Below are 5491 nucleotides of genomic sequence, written 5' to 3' on the forward strand. Positions count from 1 at the left end.
ACGACCCCGCTCTTTAACAACCACCTTCGCATGCCATGTCCCTACACCTTGACTCAGAATGGAAAGGCTAAGTGTGCCATTCGCTCTCTCAACAATGTCATCTGCTCCCTCCTTTTCCAAGCCAGCATGCCCCCAACTTACAGGGTAGATGCGCTCACCACTGCGGCACTGCTACTTATCTTCTCAACATATTGCCCACCAAAACGCTACGATCCTCCACCCCCAATAAGGCGCTCTATAGTACCACACCCGTGTATGATCATCTACGTGTTTTCGGTTGCAAATGTTATCCCAACCTATCTACCACAGCTACTCCTCGCTCCTCCTTGTGTGTCTTCCTTGGCTACTCCGATCATCACAAGGGATACCACTGTCTTGACACAGTCTCCAATAGTATCATATCCTGCCATGTGATCTTTGACGAGACCTCTTTTCCTTCTGCCAAGCAGCCCAACAAATCTTCCCCCACGAAATTCAAGTTTCTAGAGGATTTCTCTAACCTATGTCGGTGCCCATAGGCCTATTGCACTTTTTGTTGCATGCAAGTTCATCCCCACCGTCACCTCCATCGGCAGCTCCCATGCCTACACCTATAGGAGACATATTTGTCCCTTTGACGTCGGCGCTGCCATGCGGTAGTTGTCTCTAGAGACCCAATCACATTGCCATGTGTGGCCCCTCCTCAGGCCTCGCCACTCTAGCCGAATGCGGCTACTCCTTCACCGACACCCACGACCACGACAGCTGCCCTAGCACCAACTCACCGATCTATACCTTCCAAAAGGTGTACTCTCGGCGCCTAGTTGTGCTTGCAATGCTACACCCTCGCCGGCCTCCCCTACATCTACCTCACCAGCGACACTGCCCAAGGGCACGATGGCCATTCTGCCGGCAAAGAACCGACACCCCATGGCCACTAGGGTGAAGCATGGTTTCCTGGTGCCGACTTTGTACCATACAATGCCCCCTCCCGGATGCCGAAGATCTATCGTGTTGCGCTTGCCAATCCCAATTAGCGCACCACCATGATGGCTACCCTAATGCAAAACGACACATGGGATCTCATGCTGCATCCTTCACATGCCAACATGGTCTCCAACAAGTGGATCTTCAACAAGTTCCGTGTTGACGGCTCCCTAGAGCACTAAAAAGCTCGTTGGGTACTTAGTGAGTTCACTCAACGCGTGTGTGTGGGCTTCACCAAGACCTTTAGCATCGTCGTGAAGCCGACCACCGCGCGGATGGTGCTCTCTAGCACTCACAATTGGCCCATCCACTAGCAAGACGTCAAGAATGTCTTCCTACACAGCCACCTGCCTAAGACGGTCTACTGTGTTCAGCCTTCTAGGTTCGAGGATGTAGCGCATCCTGACTACCTCAATCGCTCGCTATATGATCTCAAACTGGCTCCTTGTGCGTGCTATAGATGGTTTGTCACCTACCTTGTCTCCCCTGGTGAAGGGTTGAGATGGCGGACTAAAGGGGGTGAATAGTCCTTTCTAAAAACTTATCGTGTCGGCTAACCGAAACAAATACGAAATTAAAACTATCGGTCTAGCCAAGACTTAAACCCTCTATCTAAATTCACAAGCACCTTACGAAGATCCTAAACAAGCAAAAGGTATCGGACTAGCTAGAGCTCACCCAAACAATTATAGGAGCAAGGCCACATAAACCTATACAGGGTATATACAACTAGTACTTTGCACACGGGGGAACTCCTACACAACTAGTAAGCAAAAGCACAAAGCTCCTAAGCTCACTAGCAATGCTCAATAACAATGCAACCAATGTCAAATTAGAGAGCACAAATACTTACTACACAAACTAAGCAATGTGACTAACAAGGTTACATAAATCTAATTAGTCACGCAACGGGAGCTACTTCTAGCTACACAAGCAAGAAGGTAAGCTACACAAGCAAAACTAGTTACATGAGCAACTACACAAGCACTATATCAAGAATGTAAAAACGAGTGTGTATGGCGAAAGCAAACCACCGAGAATAGTAGATAAATGTTAGAATGTAATATAACAGCCCATTGGGCGTGTATGGCCTATGGCCCATGTACATTGTAACCCTAGCCTATTAAGCTATATAATGAAGGTCACCCCCCCTGATTAGGGTGTGCGGTGTTTCTCTACATGGTATCGATCCTTACCTTCTTTTTCTTCCGCTCGTATCTCCTCTGCCCGTGCGTCCTCTGTGAGGACGTGCGCCACCGCACCACCTGGCCGCCGCGTGACCTTCAGTCGCGCCGCCGCCAACCCAGTCGCGCCGCCCTCTAGGCCGCGCGCTGCAGGCAGCCGCTCGGCTCGTGTCGCGTCTTCCCAGGCGCCGCACTTTTTCGCCTCGCGCGTCGCGCATCTCGCTCGCGCAGGTCGCGTCCCCCTGGCCGTCGCGCGTGATTCACTTGCGCCGCGCCCTGCCTCGTGCGTCAGGCTGCCGCGTTCCTAGCGCCGCACTCTGTCGCCGATCGCTGCTGCCTCGTCCATCTGTTCGAAGGGTCGCCCAGGCCGCCGCGCCCCTGCTCCCCTCGATCAGGACCAGGCGCTCTGATGTCGACGTCTTCGACCAGCTCCTCCGCTACATCCGGCGTCCTCGGTTCTGGAACCAGCGGCGCTCTGGCTGATGCCGTCGCGCCTCCGTTCTTCGCTGCGTACGCTGCCGTCAACGTCAAGCAGCACGTACCCATTGCGCTCAGCCTTGAGCGCCCGAACTACTCCAAGTGGAAGGCCTTCTTCACCGCCCTCTGCACCAAGTATGGACTGCTCGGCCATGTTGATGGCACTGTGGCTGCACGTCCGGATGATCCCACTTGGTCTCAGCCCGACGCCTGCATCCGTGGCTGGATGTACGGATCGGTCGATGACACCGTCCTCAACCTCGCCATGGAGCCTGATCACGACGCGCGCGCTCTGTACGTCTCCATCGAGACGCTGTTCCAGGCGAACAAGGAGCCCCGCGCCGTCGTCCTCGGACAGGAGTTCCACACCATGTCCCAGGGCGATCTCTCCATCGACGCCTACGCTCAGCAGATGAAGCACACTGCCGATGCCCTCCGGGAGGTTGGGCACACCATCTCCAACGCCCAGCTTGTGCTCAATCTCCTGCGCGGCGTCAACCCCCGCTTCGCCACCACTGCCGACATCATCACCAACACCACGCCGCTCCCCGACTTCAAGTCTGCCACGAACATGCTCCGTGTCAAGGAGCTCCGTCTTGGCACCGAGGGGAAGGAGGCATCCGCCTCAGCTCTTGCAGCCTCCACCGCCTCCTCCTGCACGTCGCCTTCCTGCCGGTTCACTCCCTCCGCGAACTCTAACCGTGGGGGCGGTGGCAAGGGCAAGGGGGGCAAGGGAAAGGGAGGGCGCAACCAGGCGCAAGGTAGCAACAGCGGCAGCGGTGGGCGCAACCAGCAGCAGCAGGGCGCGCCACACGGTGGTTCAGGCGGTCGCCAGGCCCCCCAACCTGCTGGCCCTTGGGTCTGCTACAACCCCTGGGCGCCCTGGCCTCCACAGCAGCAGCAGAGTTGGGGGCCGCAGCAGCAGTGGGGGGCGCCCACGCCTCCTCCACAGGCGCACACGGCCTTCGCGCCCCCGCAGTACTCCGGTCCCCCAGCGTACGGACCTCCTGGTACTTGGGATCCGACCAGCCTGATCGCTGCCCTCAACCAGATGGCGGTTCAGGGGTCTGCTCCTTGGGTGATGGACAGCGGAGCGACATCCCACATGTCCTCCAATGACGGTATACTTCTCTCCCGTCTCCCATCACCACCGTCCTCCATTATGGTCGGTAATGGGCAATCAATTCCTGTTCTTAGTCGTGGCACTTCTCGTTTACAGCTAGCTGATCGCTCCTTTCATCTTGATAATGTTCTTGTCGCTCCACAGCTTTCTCGTAATCTGTTATCTGTTCGACAGCTTACTCGCGACAATAACTGTTCTATTGAGTTTGACGCCTCTGGTTTTTCTGTGAAGGATCTCCAGACCAAGATGGTCCTTCTTCGGTGCAATAGCAACGGGGATCTCTACACCATACCACATCACATGCCGTCTCGCTGTCATGTCGCCGTAGTCTCCCCGGAACTCTGGCACTCCCGTCTTGGTCATCCTGCACCGGCCGTCGTCAACACCCTACATAAGCTATCAGCTATTCATTGTAATAAAGCAGCCCGCCGCATTTGTCATGCCTGCCAGCTAGGCAAACACGCTAGGCTGCCCTTTACTAGTTCAGTTTCTAGCACATCAGTACCTTTTGCACTTGTTCATTGTGATGTCTGGACCTCTCCAGTTTCGAGTATTTCAGGCTATAAATATTATCTTGTGATGGTCGATGATTATACACATTATTGTTGGATTTTTCCACTTCGCCACAAATCTGAAGTTCATGGTCATATTGTTCAGTTTGTTGCTTACGCTCACACACAGTTTAGTCTTCCTGTGCGCTGTTTTCAGGCAGATAACGGCACCGAGTTCATCAACACCGCCACTGCTACCTTCCTGGCTAGCCGTGGCACACTCCTCCGCACTTCGTGCCCGCACACATCTGCTCAAAACGGCAAGGCTGAGCGGCTGCTACGCACCCTGAACAATGCTGTCCGCACGCTTCTGATTCACGCCGCGATGCCTTCTTCCTATTGGGTTGAAGCTCTCTCCACCGCCGTGTTTTTGATCAACCGGCGTCCATCCTCGTCCATAAATAACAGTATACCCTATCATCTCCTTTTTCACAAGATGCCCGATTACTCATCACTTCGTGTTTTCGGCTGTTTGTGCTATCCCAACCTCAGTGCCACGACTCGCCACAAATTATCTCCTCGCTCTACGGCGTGTGTCTTCCTCGGTTACCCTCCTTCGCAGAAGGGATACCGCTGTCTTGACCTTTCCTCTCGCAAGATTATTATCTCGCGACACGTCGTTTTTGATGAGACTCACTTTCTGTTTGCGGCCTCCAAGCCCCATCCGGATTCGTTTGATTTTCTGTTACAGGATATACTTCCAGCGCCTCCTCCGTCCATCTCGGACGTTAGGCGCACGCCGGCTGTGGAGGACGCCGGCGACCCCATCAGTTTCGACCCTACCATTCTGTGGCATGGCCGGCTGCCCCAGGTTGCAGCAGGACTTCAGCAAGCTGTCCCAGCCGGCCCTGCAGCACTCCACATCACCGAGCTCCTCCACTCTGACCATGACTGATCTCGGGGATCTGCATCACTTCCTCGGGATCGCAGTCACGCGGACCACCGGTGGGCTTTTTCTCTCGCAGCGCCAGTACGCTGTGGAACTGCTCCAGCGCGCTGGCATGGCCGAGTGTCACTCTACAGCGACTCTTGTGGACACTCGGGCCAAGCTCTCCACTACAGACGGCGCCCCGGTGGCGGATGCTACTCAGTACCGCAGTCTTGCTGGTGCTTTGCAGTATCTCACGCTTACTCGCCCGGATCTTGCCTATGCTGTCCAGCAGGTGTCTCTTCATGCACGACCCGCGCGA

The 5491-nt window shown here is 55.2% G+C and overlaps 1 protein-coding gene across 2 annotated transcripts in view; it reads right to left on the reverse strand.

Moving 5' to 3' along the window:
- Positions 1 to 5491, reverse strand: part of LOC110432499 (polycomb group protein EMBRYONIC FLOWER 2-like) — a 35207-nt gene that overhangs the window by 1212 nt on the left and 28504 nt on the right. The gene's annotated exons all lie outside the window — the stretch shown is intronic.

The sequence above is a fragment of the Sorghum bicolor genome, chromosome 2 (genome assembly GCF_000003195.3).
Source record: "Sorghum bicolor cultivar BTx623 chromosome 2, Sorghum_bicolor_NCBIv3, whole genome shotgun sequence".
Classification (NCBI taxonomy): Eukaryota; Viridiplantae; Streptophyta; class Magnoliopsida; order Poales; family Poaceae; genus Sorghum; species Sorghum bicolor.